We start from the raw sequence: 24820 nt of genomic DNA, 5'->3' as shown, positions 1-24820 counted from the left end.
ACAATATTCTGTCATCATTTAACTCAGTTTGAATTCCCATTAATTTTACTGAATCAGCCTGCAATCTTAGAGTTATCTTTGACTCTAGCAGGTCATTTAAAGCGCATATTACAAAGTTGTCCAAATCATGTTTCTACCATCTGAAAAATGTTGGGAAATTAAGGCGCTTTCTAAATAAACAGGATTCTGAGAAATTAATTCATGCATTTATTTCTAGTAGGATTGATTACTGCAATGCGGTGTTCACTGGATGTTAAAACTGTTCTTTATACAGCCTCCAGTTAATCCAAAATTCTGCTGCAAGAATTATTACAAGAACAAGAAAATATGAACACATCACTCCAGTCCTAGAGTCGTTACACTGGCTCCCGGTTAAGTTTAGGGCAGATTTCAAAATCCTCCTTTTAACATATAAAGCATTAAATGGCCAAGGTCCGGCTTACTTGTCTGAACTTATCATGACTTACAAACCAGAGCGCACATTAAGATCTCAAGATGCCGGTCTGCTTATGATTCCAAGGATTAATAAAATAACAATGGGAGGTCGAGCTTTTAGTTACAGGGCCCCTAAACTGTGGACTGGTCTGCCTGCCACTATAAGAGATGCCCCTTCGGTCTCAGCTTTTAAATCCCGGCTGAAGACTCACTACTTCAGTTTAGCACACCCTGACTAGAGCTGCTGATTAACTGTACAGACTGCATCTCTGTTGTTAGTCATTAGCACTAAAACATAAGTAACATGATAGTTAGAATTGGATACTAACCCTCACCTATTCTGTTTCTCTTCTCGGTAGTCAAATGTGGCACTTGATGCTACGGCCCGCCTGCCAAGTTGTTTTGTCTGCCTAAGATAAAGTCATCTCTGATGGAGGATCGCAGGAATCGTGGGAAAGAGGGGTCCTTTCATCGGATTGGCTGGCCCAGCGCTGGCCAAATGGGGGAGGCAGCTTGATGGCTGAGGTCTCCAGGACTCTAAATAAATCCAAATCATATTATGGGATATCATCTACTGTTAAATTCTGCTCCATACTTGTAAAATTTTTATTTTAATACTGTATTGAGGATTTGTTCTGTTTTGTGTATTGTATTGTATTGACCCCCTTCTTTTTGACACCCACTGCACGCCCAACCTACCTGAAAAGGGGTCTCTTTTTGAACTGCATTTCCCGAGGTTTATTGGGAGTTTTTCCTTGACTTCTTAGAGAGTCATAGCTGGGGGGCTGTCAAGAGGCAAGGCCTGTTAAAGCCCATTGCGGCACTTCTTGTGTGATTTTGGGCTATACAAAAATAAACTGTATTGTATTAGGAGGTGAAACCCCCGGGGTCAGTGGACATGCACAGCTTGAACTCCTTCTGATTCTTTCAGTTGAAGACGCCAGTTGTTTTACTTTTGATCTTGAGGATGTAACTTCTACCACAATGTATGGTCTACAAATGAAGGCTTTTTAGACAGCAAGAATGGATGGGACTCAAAAGGCTCCATGTCTTGCATAACTAAACGGGATGGCAAGTTGAATGGTATAATATGTGTGTGTGTGGGGGGGGGTCTTCTTGTACCAATGAGTCAGGAAGCACTGGACAAAGAAAAAAAAGACTCTGAAGTGATTTTAAAATGTTCAAGAGTAACACAAGAAAGCAAAGAAAATGGGGATTGGCATCAAGTACCCTCACTGCAGCCTTTGGAATGAGGCGTATAGGTAAAGAGTTAAAGATTTAGCTCTGCCCACCTTTCCCCCTGCACATCCCACGTCTGATCCTGCCCACCTAAACAACCATATGTTCAGCACATCATGCATTGGGCTACACTTTTAACTCTGTCCAAGCACTATTCCATTCTGGGATGGGCTCTTTGTGCTTTGAAAAGCTTCCTAATATGAAGAGAAAAAAAAAACAGAAATCTTTAATGTGTAGTAGGCTGCAGGACACCAACAGATTAATAAAACTAAGCCTGTGTTATTGTATGGTGCAAAAGTCCTTTAAAGTCATGCTCATTGGTATTTCATAATTATGTTACTGTATGGAGTCTATTATGGATCTAAATTAATAAGAGTTCTTTCAAACCAGTATGCTGCTGCTGGGGTATGTGAATTTCCCCTTGGGATTAATAAAGTATCTATCTATCTATCTATCTATCTATCTATCTATCTATCTATCTATCTATCTATCTATCTATCTATCTATCTATCTATCTATCTGTCTGTCTGTTATCCTGCATACTATACTTAACTTCATATCTACTGTATCTATCTGTCTATCAATCTATCTATCCAGATCCTTTCATGTGGATGGGTCTTTTGAGAGCCAAAAATGGTTTTCCCGTGACATCGCTCTGAAGAATCAACATGGCACCTTGATTTTTTAAGAGTGTACGCCCAATTCGCGGGTGTCTACAGGGACCGGCCTTCTCAAAAACATCTCCAGTCTGAAGCCGTTTTGGTTGGAGTGAACACCTACAGCCACAAGAGGGCGCCCGAGACTAAACTTTAAGTTGGAGGGGGACGGGTCCGGCCGTGCACGCGGACACTGGCCTTGTGAGGGGTGGCACTGCTCTGTTCAGATCGGCCAAATACGACGTAAATGCGGGACTCTCATTCACTTAATTTTAAACACAGTACGCGTGTCAGCACTTTATATATTTTAATACAGTTACAGTTTTATAGGTTTTTATTCCGTAATCAGTGCTTCACGCCATGCACGTAATCCCCACTTTAGGTATCGAGTCGTGAACCTGTACACACACCCCCTTAGTATCAATTCATCTTGAATCTGACCGCATAGCAACACACCTTCACCGAGCGCTATTGCAGAGAACCCCGGTGGTCGTGCGCGTGCAGACAAACTGTGGGCTGGTTATGTCGGGCCGCAGGTGTTCGGGAGGGGAGCCCGAGGACATTGCGACAGTAATGGCTCTGCTCAGTATGCGGAGTGATTCAGAGGTATTAAACCCTTGTGGTCCTATTAGGGAGAATCACAAGAGCAAGAAGCCTCGCAGAAAATGCAGCGTTGTTTGAACCGAAGTAACCTTAGCTTGACGTTTGACATGCGTCGTACCTCTGAAATGGAAACAGGAATGTCATCGAAGCTGAATCAAAACGAGACCAGAATATGAGGGTTTTGACAGAATCTATACTAGGCTACCTTCGCACGCGCAATATGTTAAACATGTTACACAATACAACGTCATACATTAGACGTGATGTTAGCTAGCTCATCGGCTCTCCGTAACTTTTCTTTTAGACTAAGCTGGCCAAGAAAAGGGCTAAGGGCTCTCGCGCAAACGCAGTCCCGGTTAGAGTATTCCAAGTGCGCCTCACCGATCCCGTATAAGACGTGCTATTAATTACTCTACCTCTGTTCGTTGTCTCTCCACGTCTCTGGGTCTGACACGGACTTCAGCAGTTTATCGTCCTGGGCTTTGAGAAACGCGCTGCTGCTGAAAGTTACAGGTGGATGGGAGTGTCGGAATTCAAACTGCCTTTAAAAACTCCTGCCAAAAAATAAAAAAAAATAAATGTGCACAGCTGCAGAACAGGTAAGAATACCGCAGGCACAGAACTTGAACTTTCAGTATGTAAGGGCAGACGGTTGGTGAGATGGCAGGCTTCTTGCTCCCATCAGACTTACTGCACTGGTGAGTCACTTCAGCTACTAATAGCGAGGTGCATAAAGACGTCTTGTGTAGCTAAACTGGCCCAGCGTTAGTGATCCGGCGCATGCTCAGAGACGTCCTCCTAGGCATTAGCACCTTGTCCTTAAAGCTTCTTGCTTTTATGCCGCACTCTCTGCAATCCTTACAGTGGACTTGACAGGTTCGTAGTTTACAGGCTATGTAGAGTTTGCATGGTCTCCACGTGTATGTGTTTGGCTTTTTTTTTATCAGACTAGGGGGCATAGATAGATAGATAGATAGATAGATAGATAGATAGATAGATAGATAGATAGATAGATAGATAGATAGATAGATAGATAGATAGATAGAATTTGATATACTAGGCAGGATTCGATCGATAGATAGATAGATAGATAGATAGATAGATAGATAGATAGATAGATAGATAGATAGATAGATAGATAGATAGATAGATAGATAGATAGATAGATAGATAGATAGATAGATACATACTCCAGCAGCAGCATACTGATAATAACAATATTAAATTAAAGAGTGATAACAATGCAGGTATACAGACAGACAATAACTTTGTATAATGTTAACATTTACCCCCCCCCCCCCCCCCCCCCCCGGGTGGAATTGAAGAGTCGCACAGTGTGGGGGAGGAACGATTTCCTCAGTCTGTCAGTGGAGCAGGACGGTGACAGCAGTCTGTTACTGAAGCCGCTCCTCTGTCTGGAGATGATCCTGTTCAGTAGATGCAGTGGATTCTCCATGATTGACAGGAGTCTGCTCAGTGCCCGTCACTATGCCACGGATGTCAAACTGTCCAGCTCCGTGCCTACAGTAGATCCTGCCTTCCTCACCAGTTTGTCCAGGCATGAGGCATCTTTCTTCTTAATGCTGCCTCCCCAGCACACCACCACGTAGAAGAGGGCGCTCGCCACAACCGTCTGATAGAACATCTGCAGCATTTTATTGCAGATGTTGAAGGACGCCAGCCTTCTAAGGAAATATAGTCGGCTCTGTCCTTTCTTGCACAGAGCATCAGTATTGGCAGTCCAGTCTAATTTATCATCCAGCTGCACTCCCAGGTATTTCTAGGTCTGCACCCTCTGCACACAGTCACCTCTGATGATCACGCGGTCCATGAGGGGCCTGGTCCTCCTAAAATCCACCACCAGCTCCTTGGTTTTGCTGGTGTTCAGGTGTAGGTTGTTTGAGTTGCACCATTTAACAAAGTCCTTGATTAGGTTCCTATACTCCTCCTCCTGCCCACTCCTGATGCAGCCCACGATAGCAGTGTCGTCAGCGAACTTTTGCACTTGGCAGGACTCCAAGTTGTATTGGAAGTCTGATGTATATAGGCTGAACAGGACCGGAGAAAGTACAGTCCCCTGCGGCGCGCCTGTGTTGCTGACCACAATGTTAGACCTGCAGTTCCCAAGACGCACATACTGAGGTCTGTCTTTAAGATAGTCCACGATCCATGCCACCAGGTATGAATCTACTCCCATCTCTGTCAGCTTGTCACTAAGGAGCAGAGGTTGGATGGTGCTGAAGGTGTTAGAGAAGTCTAGAAACATAATTCTTACTGCACCACTGACTCTGTCCAAGTGGGAGAGGGATTGGTGTAGCATGTAGATGATGGCATCCTCCGCTCCCACCTTCTCCTGGTATGCGAACTGCAGAGGGTCGAGGGCGTGGCGGACCTGTGGCCTTAGGTGGTGAAGCAGCAACTGCTCCATGGTCTTCATCACATGTGACGTCAGAGCGACAGGCCGGAAGTCGTTCAGCTCACTAGGATGTGATATTTTTGGGACGGGGGTAATGCAAGATGTTTTCCAAAGCCTCGGGACTCTCCCCTGTTCCAGGCTCAGGTTGAAGATGCGCTGTAGAGGACTCCCCAGCTCCAGCACACAGGCCTTCAGCAGTCGTGGTGATACTCCATCTGGAAAACCCCAGCTTTACACTCCAAATTGTAACCTTAGATCTTCAAATGAGTGTCTGCTTAGAATTCCAAGAGCTAAACTTAAAAGAAGTGGTGAGGCGGGCGGCCTTCTGCTGTTATGCACCTAAAATCGGGAATAGCTTGCCAATAGGAATTCACCAGGCTAATACAGTGGAGCACTTTAAGACACTGCTGAAAACACATTACTGTAACATGGCTTTCTCATAGCTTCATCTTAGTTTAATCCTGATGCTCTGTATATTCAATTAATTATCATTATTATTCGTGGTGGCTCCAAAATCCGTACCAACCCCTATTTTCTCTTGTTCTTTTTCTAGTTTTCTGTGGTGGCGACCTGTGCCACCACCACCTGATCAAAGCACCATGATGTCCTTCCATTGATGGATTAAAGGCCAGAAGTCCACATGACCGTCATCATCAAGTTCTTCCATGAGAACCCTGAATACAATGAGGACAGATTGAGGTCATTGATGTGAGGTAGAATGCCTAGAGCAGCGTAGCCCAAATTGTGGGGCGCACCCAACAAAAAAGGGGGTGCAAATGTTGCCATATGTGGTGTAATTTCGCTATTCATAGGAAAAGTTTAAACTTGTAGCGGTGTATCGGCAGCAAAAAATATAGGAATAAATTTTATTAGGGTTTCAAAAAAACGTTAGGGGGGCGCGATTAAAACTGTTATGAAAACTCGGGTCACAAATACTTAAAGGTTGAGAAACGCTGGCCTAGAGGGAGCTGGGTGGTCTCGTGGCCTCTGAACCCCTGTAAATTTTATTTTTTTTTCCAGCCGTCTGGAGTTTTTTTTTTTTTTTGTTTTTTTCTGTCCTCCCTGGCCAGCAGACCTTACTTTTATTCTTTGTTAATTAGTGTTCCCTTATTTTAATTCTTATTTATTTTGTCTTTTTTCTCTTTTTTCATCATGTAAAGCACTTTGAGCTGCATTATTTGTATGAAAATGTGCTATATAAATAAATGCTGTTGTTGTTGCTCACTTCGGTCACCCAAAACTCCCCCCACTGGGGGCGCGCTACATCAGCCACTTCGTGTCTCTGCCGGTCGCGTTGTGAGAGGAGAGGTTAGGGTTAGGGTTAGGGTGCTTGTCGCTCTGCACGTTGATCATTTAAAAGCCTGTACAGCAACTGTCCTTTTATCTCGCAGGACGTTAAAGTGTCTCTTAGAAAATCACGTATCATCTCCTTCCAAGCCCTCCAAGATTTTTTTTATAATAGAGAGATACTCCATTTTGTATCCCACAGCTCTAAACTGGCCCATTATGATGATTATGGGTTGGTGTGCACAAGTGCGTCCTTTCCAAGGGGTGATATCTGCTTTTTTCCCACTGCTGTAGGAATAGACCCTGGTGCTCCATGACTGATAGGCTGATGGATGGATGGATGGATGAATAGATATCTTGACTACAGTGAAGTTCTCATTCCCCCTTTAGGTAATATCACCAGACTCATTTACTTCCCTTTGAAGTTCTTTGTAGTGCCTTCACAACTGTAAGTGTGCAAAATTAAACTAATTAAAAAAATGTTTAAATTGTAATTATTTTTATTTGCATTCATGAACTCAATAAAAAATATAATTAAGAATATTTCTGTCACATACAAAATGAAAAAGAAATTTGATTCAAAGTGCAGGAGAAGTTGAATGTGGCAGAAATGAGAATGTGGAGATGGACGTGTGGAGTTACAAAGAAGGACAGAATAAGGAATGAGGCAATCAGAGGTACAACAAAAGTGGGAGAGATAACTAAGAAAGTTATCTTCTTAGTCAACTTCTTAGTTAACTCCGGAAGGTAAAGTGGTATGGACATGTGATGAGGAGAGAGACCATGAAAATGTAGGCAAAAGAGGGATGGGAATGGAAGTACCTGGGAAGAGAAAGCAAGGGAGGTCAAAGCAGAGGGGGGATGTATAAAGTCAAAAAGGATCTGAAGGAAAAGGAAGACTGTGGAGAAGGTCCAGGACTGAGCTGTATAGAGAAGGTTGATCAGGCACATCAACCCCACACAGAAGTGGGAATACCTGTGATAATCTATCCTCTTCTCAGCATCTTAAAACACCATTATTTGCAGCTTTACAAGATGAGCCTCCCAGGCCCCCAGCGTTGCTGTAAATAAGCAGAGTAAGTGTAGAGCGAAGTCCAATGAGCCCCAAGATGTCCACTCAACGAAGAGGCACATAATGACGTGTACCAGCCAATGGACTTTAAAACCCTGCTGCATACAATCATAGCAGCTCATTAATACTGATGGGATCAGACTAAAAATATCAAGTCACACCCATAATGCTCAAAGTTGTGGAATAACCAGTTTGTCTGAAGCAGGGCTTGTGGTCGCAGAGTACGTTCATCATAAACGGGCAGGAAAAAAAAAGAATGATTGGAATGAAAGCATTCAGCATGGTCTGCATTTTTTTGTTTTATCATTATTGTATCCCTCCCAAAATATCTGCAAGCAAAACGAGCAACAAAATATTCATAATATTAATCACAGGTGGCGCAGCGATAGTGCTGCTGCTTTGCAGAAGGAGACTGTGGAAGATTGTGGGTGCGCTTCCCGGTTCCTCCCTGTGTGGATAGCGCTTTAAGTACTGAGAAAAGCGCTATATAAAATATAATGGATTATTATTATTATTTATAACAAATACATCTTGCTCTCGCTACATGCTCCGTGTCACTTCTGTGCATTTTTAGCAACATTCCCTGGATGCTATAAAAAGAATGGAGAAGGCTACCTGTCACAGAAACAATGAAAAGGGATAAAATGTATATTGGACAGGATGTGTTAAATTACATAAACAAGATTTTAAAAATCTTATTGTACAAATGCCAATATAAGGACTCAGGTTGCTTCCTGATGCAAAGTAATTATAGTTAAAACTTTATTTGTCTGTAGGGGGAAATTTGTTTTTTTTTTAAAGAAGTTCTTTAAGTAAATGAATATATAAGCAGATAGATAAATATAAATACACACACACACTATGGTCCAAACACACACCTGAATGACTAAAAAGGAAGAAAAATTTAAAAAGAAAACTTCTGACTTGGCAGTCGCAATGAGGCACTATACAGGCATATTACTTATGGTAGGTGTGACGGTGCCAGTCCCCTCCAGACTCCCCTGCAGTTTCTAAATCCTCCCGATCTCAAGCACACCTCCATCTTTGCCTACCCGGCTCACCCATCACTCACGTAGCTGGTGGAGTCTTAGCAGCCACAAACTCTTTTCTGCCGACCCCCATCTTGGCTGCCTACAAAACTGCGCAGCCAGATGGTCCGAATTTGGCTCTCCACCCGTCTTCCTTCGCGCTCACTCAGTCGCTCCTTGGATGCCTAGGGAGGTCATCTGCCCTGCCTCCCTAGGCATCCAAGGAGCGACTGAGTGAGCGCGAAGGAAGACGGGTGGAGAGCCGACCTTGGACCGCCTGGCTGCCCCTAGAGCGCCACAGCCTACGCTCTTTCGCTGGGCCTCAGCTTGTACTGCCTTCTCCTTCCAGGTGGCCAGATTGTCCTTTAATACACACACACACACACAGTCTCTCTCTCTCTTTTTTCCTCCTGATCCCCCTGTGCCGGCCCGTACATATGTCTCCATGGGCACAGCACCTTAACCACATGCCACAGGAAGCTGATGATGCAATTGAGAATGACCGCACCCACACGTGCCGGTGCGACTCGCCCCAATTACCTCATTAACTCCCCGCAGTCGCGCAATCGCACCCACGGAGACTGACACAGCTATCTGGATTTAAAAGTGGCCAATATTTTTGAAGCCGCGGACCCGCTATATCACAGTTGCATTTCCTGATACACTTTATCTGAATAGTCCTCAGTGTTGGTGCGTCACAGAGAGGATGTGCAGCATTGTTCATAATGGCATTCTCTCGTCCTCCACTTCCTCCAGGGTGCATCCCATAACTGAGCCTGCCCTTTCAGTTTGCTTGTTGATTTAGTGGGCCTCTCTGGAAATGATGTTACCAGCCCAGTATACCACAGCGTGCAAAAATCACACTGGCCATCACAGAGTTGTAGAAAATGTGAAGCACGTTACTACCCCCAATAAGGGAACGCAGTCTCCTAAGGAAGAAGAGCCTGCTCTGCCCTTCCTTCTATCGTTCCTCTGTGTTATGTGACCAGTCCAACCTGTCATCGATGTGGACCCCCAAGTACTTGTAGGAGTCACCACCTCTCCATGAACAGAGACAGGACATAGAGGCTCTTTGGAGCAGTGAAAGTCAATTAGCAGTTCCTTGGTTTTGCAGATGTTATGGTGCAGACAATTTTCTTTCTCCAGTTCTCTATCTAACTCCTCTGTCTCATCCCCCTTACCAATACACCCCCCAGAAAAGGAGAATCATCTGAGAATTTCTGCAGGTGTCCTGACCTGCTGTGATATTTCTAGTCAGAGGTGTGCAGAGTGAAGAGAAAAGGAGACAGGCCTGTTTATGTGGTACTCCAGTGTTGCTCACACAGTCATTGAGTCTCACAAACTGCGGTCTACCCAACAGAGAGTCCATCATCAGGACACCACCGGCTCATCCACCTGCATATCTCCAAGTTTACCCCTTAACAGATGCCTGGATGGTATTGAAGGCTCTGGAGAAATAATAAAAAAAAAAAAACAGAATCCTCACAGGGCAGCCATCTTTGTCCAATCTTTTTGAGCAGATACATAATGGTATCCTTTTTATTATTTAACTGGAAAGATTCTGCTGATCATCTTTGTCAAGACACCCAGGCACCAAATGTCAAAGTATCAGCCAGGTCATGGATTTGTTTGATATTCGCAAACCACCAACTCAATTACTACTAAAGTTTTCAACATCTGTTTTATAGCTCGGTAAGGCACACAGCTCTGAGGGATTCATTGATGGGGACAGATAACAGTGCATGGCTGGAATACAAGATATTGAAAGATGCAATTTTGGCATTTTTGTAATAATCTAATTGAAGACAAATTTACTTGTGTATTCAGAGACCGGAAATGCATCCATCAGGTATGCATACACTAATTACAAGGAATGGCAAAACAGTAATCTGGCGGTTTGCTGTTATGTAATTCTACTTCAGCGGCCTTGTGATCAGCTGCTATGTTTCATGTATCATCAAAAGGTAGCTAGTCAGTTTACGTTTAATATTTGGTGGACTTAAACTTGTATAAACAAAAATCATAAAAAATACAAAATCACGAGCAAAAAAAAAAAAAAAGAAAGAAAAAGATGATGACACAGTTAACGTTGGTATGAGCAAGAGTGGCGTTTGGGGGTAGCAAGTGGGGCAACTGCCCTAGGCCCCGCTTTTGATGTCCGTGTGTCCCGTTCGAGCGGATTTGTCAAGTTATACTCTTCAGTATATGTATATATTTGAGATGCTTGAACCCTTTTAAAATCCCACTTCACGGTCAAATTCTGCACATGTCAGAGTATACTTGTAATTTGGGTGTTTTTCTAGAAGAGGCCCCGCTAATTTCCGCATCACATTTCGCACTGTCGTGGTATTGTCATGAGTTATGAATTGCACTTTTTAATAGATTATATCGTTATATTTTGATAAAATCCGCGTGATATGTTGCAAAAAAATTAGCTGAATACTGTAATGACAAAATCCATTGTATGTTAACATTATTTATTATTAAATTAAAGTTTATAAAGTCCACACATACCGGTAACAGCGTTTGATGTAACCGGCCCCGCGTGGGGTTTGGTCAGCCCTAGGCCCTGCACACCCCTAAGGCCACCTCTGGGTACGAGTGACCTTCTGAAATGTTTTCTAAAAATGACTGTACTGTATATTTAACAGTAATACAAATAGCATTAGGCCCACTCGTGACAAATTTAGGCCCATCCTGCTTCAGCTACTGCTCTCACTAGGTAGCTATTACATTTTAGTGACTGTAGGATTAATTTATTAGACAAATATAAACTCTTCTGTATTATGGGTTGCAGTAAGACAACAATGCTTCAGATACAATTCTATAAACAAGCATCGCTCATCATCATTTTTTTCAGAGCTTTTCCATATGCTGGAAGTGAATAACATTTCTATCTAATGTAGCTTAAAAATTTAATTTTTTTTTCTCCAGTTTACACGAGGACAGACTTTTTCCCAGTGCTCTGTACCTTTAAAACAGTGATTCCCAAACTCGGTCCTGGGGAAACCTCTCTGGCTACATATTTTTGTTCCAAACAACTTTGGTTTTTCATTGGACTCCTACCCTAATTAAGCAAGTTATTATTTCCCAGTTTCTGTGTTTTGGGGTCAATGCAGAAATTGCAAAACTAAGTTTGGTAAATTTTTATTAAAATGTACTAAGCAGTTATATGGGGTACTTGTTAACAGTATTTTCATCCTGATTTTCATTTTGCTTTTCTTGGTTATGCAATTCATTATTTACTAATTAGTGGGTCTTACTCCAGTCCTGGAGGACCACCATGGCTGCAGGTTTTCATTCTAACCCTGTTTGTGCTGCTAATTAACTTGTGAATTCATTTTAATTGAATTGCTTTTTTAAGATTTGCTCCCCTGAATTTCTTCATTGCTCCTCTGAATTGCTTCATCTTGTCTTAAATGGCACCCAAACAGAAATGAAATGTGAAGTGAGGGAGCCAACAGAAGACCAACAAAGTCAGGGCCTCAAACTCCAACCAGCTGCTTAATGAGGTGCCGATTCTTGTCGTTAATTAAACCTGTTCTTTAATTCTGTGTCTTCTTGCTGCTCCTGGGGTGTATTAGCAGACATTTCCAAAATTGTTGCTTTTCTCTGTCTAAGAACAGCACTGGTCAAATGTGGTACTTGTGTACTAAACGGACGGCAGTGCATTAGCCTGAAAATTGAAACGTAATAAAAACTTCCAATTGTACTTATGTATTTCTATAATATTCCAATTTCTGTAAATTTCTACATTTTTTATCCTAATAAATATGTTATTCGTTCTGCAAAACACTTTTGTTTTTCTTTGTCATGCCATCCATTTACTACACAAGCACCAAAAATGTTTTGGGGACCTGAGCAGATCGACATTCATCATTCTTTATTTTCAGATATTGTATGATGGACACCAGTTGTTTTGGCTCATTTTATATCTCATTATTGTTTCGCAGCTAATTAAGGAAAAAGAAACAATTAAGGGGTCTGATTCTTCAAGAGCAAGTCAATTAAAATTAATTCAGAAGAGGTTAATTGGCAGCAAAAACAGGTCACACATTAAGAAAAGGGTTTGAATGAAAACCTGCAGCCATGGTGGTCCTCCAGGACCGGAGCTGGAGACCCTTGTTCTGGAGTAGTTGCAGCTTTATCATCCCAGGTGTCTGCTCTGCTTGTTAATTGTCACTATTAGGGTATAAATAAAAAAATAAAATGTATTATTAAATGAAGGGCGAAAACTGCACAGAAAAAGGGGAAACTAATACTGCAGGAAACCAACAAAAGAGTTAAACATTGAAAGCTTTAGAAAACACTGAAATATTGTAAAAATTAAAAAAAAAAAACATACTGATGTGCTTTTCTGAATGCGGAATAAGAGAAGAGAGAAAAAAAACAGCTAAGTAAATCAGTTGTTATCGATTATTATCAATGACTGTGAATCAGGTTGGGGCAAAAACCTGCAGCAACTGGGAGACCGAGTTTGGAAACCACTGCTTTAAAAAGGTGAGGAATGAGCGCATAGTTAATTGAGTGAGCGTGAGCGGACCGGGCAGGCATTGTGCACATGCGCGCGTGGATCGGGCAGCGTCATCAGCCAGTGTGGTAACAGTAAAAGTTCTGCGCATGTACGTGCGGATCGGACAGCGACAATGTGGACTTGGCATTAATCTTGTTCCGCTGTTCACCGACACAGCACTTAGATCTGAACATCATCGCTTCTTAGTACCGCACCGCATAGTCTGCTAGTACGGCTTTATCTCAAGTACAAAATACATGACCCGGAGAGACGGCCCTCTTTAATTCCAATGCAGCATGCGCATTATTGCTTCATGCTTCTAGTCAACTACAGCAAGACAAATCTACTCATACAGGATACTCCGTGGTAATTTGTTGTATGTGCATGTAACTTCTATAACGTGACATAGAAAGAACGTTTTCGTTTACATCACTACAACGTCATACCCGTTGTTGGGATGAAGACAGCACTTCGCATTTTGATCCATATGACAAAAAGCTGGCAGATAGACACTTTATTAACCCCAAGGGGAAATTCACATACAGATCAACCCATAGTTTGCTTTTTAATTGGATTATGTTTACATTTTGTTTACATATGGGGTGCACAGTAAAAGATTAAATACAGTACCTTCATAGTAATTTAAATCCAGCGAAAGCAACATACACAGCTGCTCCAGGAAAGTGAATACGCTTGAACGCGTGTTGGAAATCCAGCCCTTCAAGCAGCTCCTCCAATTTACAAGGGAAACTTCGGAGGCTGGTGGAAGGATTGGCACTCCAGACATCCATCCATCCTCTTCCGCTTATCCGAGGTCGGGTCGCGGAGGCAGCAGCTTGAGCAGAGATGCCCAGACTTCCCTCTCCCCGGCCACTTCTAACTCTTCCGGGAGAATCCCGAGGCGTTCCCAGTCCCTCCAGCGTGTCCTGAGTCTTCCCCGGGGCCTCCTCCCGGTTGGACGTGCCCGGAACACCTCACCAGGGAGGCGTCCAGGAGGCATCCTGATCAGATGCCCGAGCCACCTCATCTGACTCCTCTCGATGCGGAGGAGCAGCGGCTCTACTCTGAGCCCCTCCCGGATGACTGAGCTTCTCACCCTATCTTTAAGGGAGAGCCCAGACACCCTGCGGAGAAAACTCATTTCAGCCGCTTGTATTCGCGATCTCGTTCTTTCAGTCACTACCCATAGCTCATGACCATATCTGAGAGTAGGAACATAGATCGACTGGTAAATTGAGAACTTTGCCTTACGGCTCAGCTCCTTTTTCACCACGACAGACCGATGCAGAGCCCGCATCACTGCGGACGCCGCACCGATCCGCCTGTTGATCTCACGCTCCATTCTTCCCTCGCTCGTGAACAAGACCCCGAAATACTTGAACTCCTCCACTTGGGTCAGGATCTCGCTCCCAACCCTGAGAGGGCACTCCACCCTTTTCCGGCTGAGGACCATGTATGTATGCCCACACTCCAGACACAATTATATTTAAAAAAAAAAAAAAAAAATCACCCCATTCCAATCGTTGCCCAGCTGCACTCGAGTCCTAATCTGGGATCCGTTGTGGGGTAGGAGCGCATGCTCCTAACTTTAGCGGCTACTCCAATATCCGTCCACTGACAGTCAGACAGCAGCTCACTGAATCGGAGACATCCCACCTGATGATTCGTCGATAAATTATGCGAGGATTGACCAATCAGCGCTCGCATATCACTTAGCGGTCACGTCATTTAAAAAGAGGCGGCAAAGACGCTTGGAGTCGCCGAGGCTACGCGCTCGAGTTTATTGGCGGTCAATCTGGATAACAGCGAGTTGGTGAACCGCGTCTGAGATTTAGGAAGTTTTCTTACAATGTTAAGACTTTTAAAATGATCATTATGGCTATTTTCCAGTTCCGCAGTCCGTCAGCGTTTTTTAAACATGGGGTATTTACTGGGCGCTCATTATCCGAGGGCCGCCATCACGCGCAGACGGGAGAGCATCCATTGTAAATCAGTCCTGCTCTATACTAAGAACACTGCGAAACAGGTATTGTCATTCAACATTTTACTGTGTATATCAATTGTTGAAAAATTCATAAGTCATACCATTTTTTACTTAATTAACCTTAGGACCACTTTGTGACAGATTCTTTTACTGACTGAATCTCACAAGTTTTCTTAAAAAGCAAGCAAGGCCCAGGGGTTGTTTGTATGTGGATGACACAAAGACAGGGCCGTCTTAACGCATGGGCACACTGGGCAGTTGCTCAGGTTGGGGGCACGCAAGCATAGGTGCCCCGTGTTAATCTATGTACAAGAGTGTTCCAGATCTAATCTAACTGTTCGACTGACAACCGTCTCCCCGCCATTTTGGAATGCAGGGCTGGTGCTGCCATCTATCGGCAACAAAAATAATTTTAAGTGAAATCTCTGTGCCGGGCAGGTGCTGTGAATTCTCTATGTAATAAACTTAATAAAGTTATAGCGTAATGAAAATTGCATAATTAGATCTGGACCACCCTATATGTTGTGACTTGCTGAGTGGTTGTGTAGGTAGGGACCCCAGTGCACTGCTTTGCCCCGGGGCCTATAAGGCTGTTAAGACAAAGAGTGAAAGCATTCAATAAGGCCTCATTTAAATTTGAAATGACTGCTAATATCACCAGGCCACTCTGAGCAAATGCAAGTACAAATCATCCATGCATTAATTTTGAAATTTGCGAAATTCAAATAAGAACCTCTCCCAGCAGCTGTCAGAACAAAGTATATAACTCATATATATATATATATATATATATATATATATATATATATATATATATATATATATATACACACACACACACACACACACACACACACATTGAGATGTCGGAGTAATTCCTCATTGAATGCGCAAAGACCATACAGAGAGTGACCAGGGTGGGGTTTGAGCCCAGTCTCTTAGAGTGCTGAGGCAGTGGAACTAACCATTACACTACCCACACCGTTAACATCATCCAGAAATAAATACTATACATTTAATTCTTTACCCAAAGACCACACTATGCACAGACTATCTACTTAAAAAAAAATATATACGAGTGGGGACCCAAAAATAACCAGAATTTTGTTGTTGTTAGGTTGGTACCTGTAGTACGTGGTTGGGCCGCTAGGGCGATCTAGTTACACTCCTCACAAGTCAGTCTGCCAAGTGCCATCAGTCTGGAAGGTTGTGCTTGTGTTCAATGAATTTTTTTGTAAAAGTAGTTTTGTGCAAGCGTCGTTTTTTTACAATGGTCGATTATTGTGAGCAACGCACGGCAGTGAAATTTTGTTTTCTTCTTGAAAAATGTGTTGCAGAAACTATTGTTAGAAACGGTATGACAACCCTGAACCACCCACCCTACTCACCGGATTTAGCTCCGTGTGATTTCTTTTTGTTCCCTCGGATGAAAAAAGACTTGAAAGGAAGGCGTTTTGCTGACGTCGAAGAGTTAAAACAAGAAACGACCAGAGCATTAATGGGCATTACTTCAGACGAATTTAAAAAATGTTTCGAACAATGGAACAAACGGTTAGATAAGTGTATTTCCGCCAATAGAGAGTACTTTGAAGGAGACTAATTGTAGTTTGTACAGAAAATTAAATTAAACACGTTTTAAAAATATTTCCGGTTATTTTTGGGTCCCCCCTTGTATAATATACTAGGGGGCTCTGCCCCCTGCCCGCTTTGCTCGCCAACCCCCAGGCAGGCGCTACATGCTAGCCACTTCACAGATCTGCCACTCGTGTATGGAGAAGCGGATGTGCAATTTAAACAGATTGTTATTATCATGGGAATTGTTACAAATGCATAATAGAACTATTTTACATTACTGCGAATAATTAACCATAGCAAAAAATAGTAAAACGTAATAAATTGAAAGACAATTATGTTTCATGTTATATGTTTTTGTTCTGTTTGGCTTTGAAATTAATACGCAAATCCTTTTTAAACTTACACTTTTACTGTAAAACTTCAGTAAAAACAATTTTTGGAATTAACTTTTCTTCAAGATCGCATTGAATTTTGATTTTGTTTTCTGTGTCGTGACAACACAACGTATAATTGCCCGTGAGTGAATATCATTTCTTTCTCTCTAATAAATAAACCGACTTTTTCAAATGTTTGTCCCTGTGATTTGTTAATTGTCATTGCAAAAGCTATTCTAACGGGAAACTGTAAACGTTTTAATACGCATGGCATATCAAGATCTCCTTTGGTGTCTAATGTTAAGATTTACCACATTTCCTTTCTTGTCGCCTGTTAAAATTTTACATGTCAGACTTGTTCACCCAGACTTGTCCTATTGCAAAGCCCATCACTTAGACATAAATTACGCAATAACATTACTATGTATCCTTCTTTCTACAGTAATTCGGATGGTGTTAATGGTTGTAGATATTCTTCATGATATTTGACGTTTTCATCTTCCGCACCATCACCACCAACTGTTTCAGCACAGTCTGTTGATATCCATTTAACCAATTTGCCGTGTAACAGATTGACAATTTTCGCATTAATTTGTTTAACTTCATCATTTTTCTCCGTGCTAGGATTGCCCGTGTACTCAATTCTTCTATTGATAACCCTTCAGGATGAAATTCTTCAATAAGATTTGGACATAATAAGTCTTCCTTTATTAGGAAGTTAAAGTGAGGAAAATGTGAAAATTTATAAGAGCTGAGAGCGCAGGAACTGTGTTTGACAAAACATTCACACAACTGAGAGGTGAGAGGACCGTGGGCTTGGTTGAAAATGGTTGAGAGGAGAGCGGGACTTGAAAAAATCTCTTGGCAATAGTCTTGTCTCAAGATTTTCTTCTATAATAGAGAGATTATTTCAGTTTGTCATACCAGGGTGCTGTACGATTTTAGCCATTATGGATACTGTATAATGAGAAGTCAAGCAAAATGACACCTTTTATTGGCTAACTGAACAGATTACAGATCTTGCCACTGACATTTGATGTTAATTTACGTGTAAAGCCATTGCCTTTGTGTGCTTTTCAAAAAACAGTTTTTTTTTGGAAAAACTATTTAAGTCAAACAACAAAGCCCAATAAAGTCCCATTGTTAAACCTTAACCAAGTTAAGCAATTGCAGTCATTTCATTTCGGCATTTTAGTTTATTCAACAAAATCCATGTAACCCCTCATCTGGATGAGCCTCATTTCAATTCCAAATTATGGAAACGCACAAAATTTTCAACCATATATCAAATTAAATCATTTTGACTGTTTCATTCATTTATGCAACAACATAAAAAAAAATAGAGGTGACCAGAGTCATTGTGTGTTGCACTTGTTATAATTCTCTAGTATTAGTTTCACAGTAAAATATAATACATTATTTCAATTTGTTATAGTTGGGTGCTGTACCATGTTGGTTATTATGGATATAATGAGAAGGCAAGAAAAATGACACCTTTTCTTGGCTAACTGAACAGATTACAGATCTTGCCACTAGCATTTTATGTTGATTTATGTGTAAAACCATTGCTTTGTGTACTTTTCAAAAAAGTGAGTTTTCTGGAAAAAATACTTAGCCCTCAAAGAATTACTTGCTTAAACAATCCTTGTGGACACAAAGCTTCGTTTGTTTGCGCCTCTTGTTTAAATTCACTCCCTTGCATTGTCCTTGTTTTGTGTGTGCATAAAGTCCAGCATATAAAAGGAAAACTGAAAATTAAATAGAAATAGTTTCTTCCATGTGCAAATGAGTGTCATTATTATTAGTAAGATGTTTTAAAGTTTCATCAGTTAAAAGAAAAAATCTTGGAAAAAAATAAGTAAAAGTTACATTCAAAGAATTGGTAAGTTCTTTGTATGAAAACTACACCAATAACACATGGAAACTGAAATCCCTGTAGCAAAATAAAAACGGTGTTCCAGTGAGCAAGTCATAGGTAACATGAATCAAGAGCAATTGTTCAATATATTTGTAGAGGTTCAGTGTTTCATGTCAGAAGTATATGGTGAAAGATGAACTGAAGCCCTGAGTGTTGCTGTACACCTCTTTAACCACAAGGTGGCATCTGTGTTGCAGCAAAGATCTAAAATAAATGGTTTGATTAAATGTAAGGGCAGAAATGACAACTGGCATCTACCGAGGAGCCCATTCATCTGTCATGTAGTTGCATGGTTTCAGCTATAGTGAACCCCCTTTTATTTCAAGTAAGATATGACCAGACTTTGACTGTTATATAGATTTGTTGTTGAGAATTCATTTGAAATATGAAGTCTGAGCTCATCAACTGGGGCAAGTCTGGTAACCTGTCTGCCAAATGTCTGAATAAAGTTCCTCTCACTCAATGCTGTCCTGCTCAAATTGCATTCTTAATTAAGAAGGATATATAACTAATTATGGTTATAAGCCCAGTTCAAATGCCCCTTTCAACTGTCTGAATGTGTTATTTAAAGTGAATAAAAATTCATTGTAATTATAGAATAAATTCAGTAGTCTTCATTTGTAGGTTTATAAGTCTTAGTTTACAGAATCATGATTATTTAATAGTAGGTAATGAAGTGAAATATAAGTAGCAGTCCTTTTTTTGTTCAGGTTATACTTGAATGTTTATTTTTTTCCTTAACAGACCCTTTCTGCAAAACAAGAAAAATGCATATATACTTAATCTGTCATTCTCAAACTGGCTTAATTCATTTCAGGAATGCAGCAGGCCACAGCATATCCTAGCAGCACTCAGCAGGCAGAACACAGAAAGAGGCTCTGGACAGAGTGCCACCTCATAGTAGGTACTGATATATTTCATTGTTGAATCATTTTTCATTGCAAAATCCAGTATGTAGAAGGTTTCTTGTGCTTTGAAATACAAACTTGGTTGCCCTACTTATCTGAGATGTGTTAAAATCTAAGAATCAACTTAGACCTCAGCATCAACTTTTGCAGAGCAGCCTCAATTGGAATGTATTTTGTCATTCATGTAGTAATGATGGCACATCACAAACATTTGTAGTAAACAAATGCATTACTACAAATGTTTGTAATGCATCATTTGTTGGAATGACAAATGCAATGCATATGTCTCTGTTACATGCCATTTCATATGAGATTCGTAAAATCAGTGCCAATGTTTGTAATGCACTATGTGTTGGAATGATAAATGTTGTGCTTTTATTTACTATAAATGTTTGTCATGTGCCATTTGTTGGAATGGCAAATACAATGCATATGTCTCTGTTATATGTTATTTGCTATGGGATTTGTAAAAACAGTGTCAATGTTTGTGATATACTATGTGTTGGAATGATAAATGCAGTGCTTTTATTTACTTCAAATGTTTATCATGTGCCATCTCTTGGAATGACAAAAGCAATGCATATGTCTCTGTTACATGCCATTTGATATGGGATTTGTCAAAGCAGTGCCAATGTTTGTAATGCATTATGTGTTGGAATGATAAATGCAGTGCTTTTATTTACTATAAATGTTTGTCATGTGACTTCTGTTGGAAATATAATGCATATGTCTCTGTTATATGCCATTTGGTTTGGGATTCGTAAAAACAGTGTCAATGTTTGTGATGCATTATGTGTTGGAATGATAAATCAGTGCTTTTATTTACTACAAATGTTTGTCATGTGCCATCTGTTGGAATGACAAATGCAATGCGTATGTCTCTGTTACATGCCATTTGATATGGAATTTGTAAAAGCAGTACCAATGTTTGTGATGCACTAAATGCTGGAATGATAAATGCAGTGCTTTTTATTACTTCAAATGTTTGTGATGTGCCATCTGTTGATATGACAGAGATGTAACAATCAGATGGTCACACAGATACTCAGACACAGACTTACCTTTTTAGTAAGGTGGATTAGAAGCATTTAGCAGAAAGGTTCTTTTCATGTCTTTAAAAATAAATGTCACTAAGGTACACCACAAAATCAACAGCATTAAATTATCTTAGTGTTTATTAAACCTTTACAGTGCATCCGGAAAGTATTCACAGCACATCACTTTTTCCACATTTTCTTATGTTACAGCCTTATTCCAAAATGGATTAAATTCATTTTTTTCTTCAGAATTCTACACACAACACCCCATAATGACAACGTGAAAAAAGTTTACTTGAGGTTTTTGCAAATTTATTAAAAATAAAAAAACTGAGAAATCCCATGTACATAAGTATTCACACACGCACACACAGTAGGGACAATTTAGAATCGCCAATGCACCTAACCTGCATGTGTTTGGATTGTGGGAGGAAACCGGAGCACCCGGAGGAAACCCACGCAGACACGGGGAGAATATGCAAACTCCACGCAGGGAGGACCTGGGAAGCGAACCCGGGTCTTCTAACAGGGAGGCAGCAGTGCTACCCACTGTGCCACTCTAAACCATTATATATACCCTTAAAATCTGTATATGAAAAATGTGCTAGCATGTATAAAGTCAGTCAGCCAGTCATTTTCCAACACTTTGTTAATTTAATATTGGTTATTTTGCTGTGTAATATATAAAAATAATGTTTCTAGAATTACCATTCAGATAAAATTAGATTTAGTTAAACATGAAATAATCTGGGGCCTCATATATAACTCAGTGCGTAGAATTCACACTAAAACATGGAGTACGAACAAAATTGGAAATGTGTGTGTGTACAAAAATATGCAGATGCATAAAACTGTGTGTACACCAAGTTCCACACGCTTCCCCTTTATAAATCCCAATGAATGTGAAATTTAACACACATGCACATGCCTACAGCCCCATCCCAACTCCTCCCAGAATTTGTTGATCAATATAAATGGCTCCTTTCGTTCAGTGTTTTGTTAAAAGACAATGGCAAAAGCATGTGGGGAAAAAAAGAATTTCAGCGAATGCAAAGTGAAGGAAAGGAAAAACATACTATTTGTTGGCTTAAGCAGTGGGATAAACAACAAAAGTATGTTGATGGAATGATACGTGCCAGAGACACTCAAAGGTTCAAGTTTGGAAAGTCGCACAGTGCCAGAAATAAAAAAGAAGTGGTCGGATATCAAAGTCGACATGAAAAATGAGTTGCAGCCCACCATCTGTTTGTGTCAAACAATATCACAAAAGCTGGGCCCCGTGTTGAGGACGCATCTCTACGCGGTGATGGTGCTGCTCTTCCTGGCACATCTTCGGGCACTGGCTATGCATACACCTCTGCCTCAGAAACCGCTGGCAATCATCTGGCTGTGTGCTGACGAATGCTGTTCTGGAGTCATAAAATGCAATGGTGGATGCTGTAAGAGAAGTTGAGGTAATTTGAGTGAGTAAAAAGTAAAAACAGCTTGAGCTTCAGCCATTGCAGAAAAAAAAAATTCCTTCCTAATATCATTTCAGGAAAAATCTAAATGGTAGATGAGAAGTCATTGTCACTCTGCTTCCAACAAATGTCTTGCTTTTTCTTTTCTATTTCTTTAGAGTACTCCAGCAGGGTGTTGTATCCAATATTCTTTAGCTGCTTACTTTCTTTGTTAATTTTAGAAAACTCTTAGCAGAAAGTCCATTGAAATGGAAGATTTGCATCTTTAAATTCTGAAATGTTGTCACATCTCAAATTAGCAAGCATTTAATGTGGTTTTATTCTTCCAATCTGACATGGCACATAATCTTTATCCACCTCAAAACCATGCTCTCTGGCAACTTGAGACATTCTTTCTAGACTCATACGCTTATTACTGGAAACCTGACTGATGGCTGTTTCTGAGCGGACATCAGATACATATTCACTTTCATTTTTTCTCAGATGGATCAACATCAGAATTTTTTTAATGTGTACTACCTCATTGCATTGTGGGTTTAATAATAGGAAGAATTTTATATTTGATCTCCAGAGAGTGGTGATCACGTCCTCCTCTTTGTCTCCAATACTGTCCATAAAAGTAAAGACTGCTGAAGGCACCTTAGCAAGGAGCCCAAGCCTGGGAAAAGATTTGGTATTGTTGCAAAGAGGCTCATGATAAAGATTAAAATTCTTATTTCCTTTTGGCAGATACCAGCTTAGCTCAACCAGGCCCCTAGAGATTTGTCTCGTAGTGTCTCCCTCTTCTATTAAAGATGGATAAAAATTGTGATAGTGCTGAGAGTTAGAGAAAAGTGCATTTTGAAACACAGATTTTGAGCCCCAGCATTCTCCACTTCAGATAAAGGTGATCATATGCATAGCAACATTAACAATTTCTTTTTCCATAAGGCATTTACAACTTTTTCCAGTTTTAAGAGCCACTTTTTCCTGATGGACCTTAAAGGCAGAAGGAACCTGCACCATCTGCTTGCGGCACCTAAAGTAGCACAGCAAACTGGCAGAATGACATTCTTAGGATAAGCTGCTCTTGTACAAACATATCTGAGCACATGATAACCACCATCATGACATCCTGTGGATGTACTGTATATAAGGCTTATCATCACCTTTGACACCGTATGCTATCCCTATTTTAGGATGCAGATGTGGTGTCTGAGGTTTAAGAGAATGGGAATTATGGGCTAGAGAAGGGGCACAGGAGATGGGAAAGAAGGAGGAAAGGAGGGAAATAGAGCTTTATGTTGTGCACCTTTGTCTGGGTCATTTATAATATATAAGATGCAATAGCAGCATCATCAGCTTTTGAATAAAATGCCCTGGTATTTCATGAAGCTTTATAAGTTTTTCAGCTTTTAGCATGGTCACCATGAATATGAAATAACAGATTTAACCACAGCACCATATCATGAGATATGTGCGATTTAAGTAAGGAATGTAATAGAACAAGCCAAACTGTACATTGAGTATTTTTAGTTCACAAACGAATGCTTTGTTAAAGTTCAACGTAATCATGTCTAATCAGATTCCTGTAATGTTTTTATCCTTATTCAACAAAGAAAGTCTTATTCCATTGTTGTTTTTAATTTAACTGCATCTGCCAGATTTGAAGTATGAAGATTGCATGATGTGTTGCCTCTGTTGGGCAGGGATGGCACTAAACAAAAACAGTTTCACAGGTCAATTATCACACCACTTTAGTATGCTGCAATATTTCAGTTTCAAACTCCACTTTCAAACTGTTTCATTATAAAATCACTGGGAGCGGTGAGAAAGTAATCATATGGATTTAATTTCTGTCACTTCTTGTTACTGTTACTAATTTGAGTTATAGTCTTTGATGTTGCATGTTTGTCACATGACTAGTATGAAATGCTGCACAGTGCGTCTGAATCGTGAAAGAACACAATGTAGGCATAGATTTTTTCATACTGTGTGTTGGTATTTATAGCAGTAGAGCGTTTAACCGTGTTAGCCATACATCGATACAGGAGAAAGTAGGGTGAAATGACACCTTTTTATTGGCTAACTAAATAGATTACAAATGCAAGCTTTCGAGGCAGCTAAGGCCCCTTCATCAGGCAAGGCGGAGTGGTGGCTCTGAGGCTAGGGATCTGCACTGGCAATCGGAAGGTTGCCGGTTCGAATCCCGTAAATGCCAATAGAGACTCTGCTCTGTTGGGCCCTTAAGCAAGGCCCTTAACCTGCAATTGCTGAGCGCTTTGAGTAGTGAGAAAAGCGCTATATAAATGCAAAGAATTATTAAGGTGTAACAA

The 24820-nt window shown here is 40.8% G+C and overlaps 2 protein-coding genes across 2 annotated transcripts in view; one reads left to right on the top strand and one right to left on the bottom strand.

The window, feature by feature from the left end:
• LOC114661778 (interferon-induced very large GTPase 1-like) overlaps positions 1-24820 on the bottom strand; it is a 62226-nt gene that overhangs the window by 14336 nt on the left and 23070 nt on the right. The gene's annotated exons all lie outside the window — the stretch shown is intronic.
• Positions 15197-24820, top strand: part of cfap119 (cilia and flagella associated protein 119) — a 77515-nt gene continuing 67891 nt past the window's right edge. The window contains exons 1-2 of the mRNA XM_051934719.1: positions 15197-15275; positions 19918-20004. The gene's annotated coding sequence lies outside the window, so the exon portion shown is untranslated. The remainder of the gene's footprint in view (positions 15276-19917; positions 20005-24820) is intronic.

This window comes from Erpetoichthys calabaricus, chromosome 12, assembly GCF_900747795.2.
Source record: "Erpetoichthys calabaricus chromosome 12, fErpCal1.3, whole genome shotgun sequence".
NCBI lineage: Eukaryota > Metazoa > Chordata > Cladistia > Polypteriformes > Polypteridae > Erpetoichthys > Erpetoichthys calabaricus.
This window is presented reverse-complemented; position numbering and strand designations above follow the sequence as displayed.